The following is a 408-nucleotide window of genomic DNA, read 5'->3' on the forward strand; positions in this document are numbered from 1 at the left end:
CTTGAGGTATGCTAAAGCACATTTGGACAAGCCAGCTTCATTTTGGAATAAGGTGCTGTGGACTGATGAAACTAAAATTGAGTTATTTGGACATAACAAGGGGCGGTATGCATGGCGGAAGAAGAACACAGCATTCCAAGACAAACACTTGCTACCCACAGTTACATTTGGTGGTGGTTCCACCATCATGCTGTGGGGCTTTGTGGCCAGTGCAGGTACTGGCAATCTTGGCGAACTGGCAAAGTTGAAGGTTGCATGGATTCCAGTCAGTATCAGCGAATTCTTGCGAACAATGTTCAAGAATCAGTGACAAAGTTGAAGTTGTGCCGGGGCTGGATACTTCAACAAGACAACGACCCTAAACACCGCTCAAAAATTCTACCAAAGCATTCATGCAGAGGAACAAGT

This window comes from Cynoglossus semilaevis, chromosome W (genome assembly GCF_000523025.1).
Source record: "Cynoglossus semilaevis isolate Cse_v1.0 chromosome W, Cse_v1.0, whole genome shotgun sequence".
NCBI lineage: Eukaryota > Metazoa > Chordata > Actinopteri > Pleuronectiformes > Cynoglossidae > Cynoglossus > Cynoglossus semilaevis.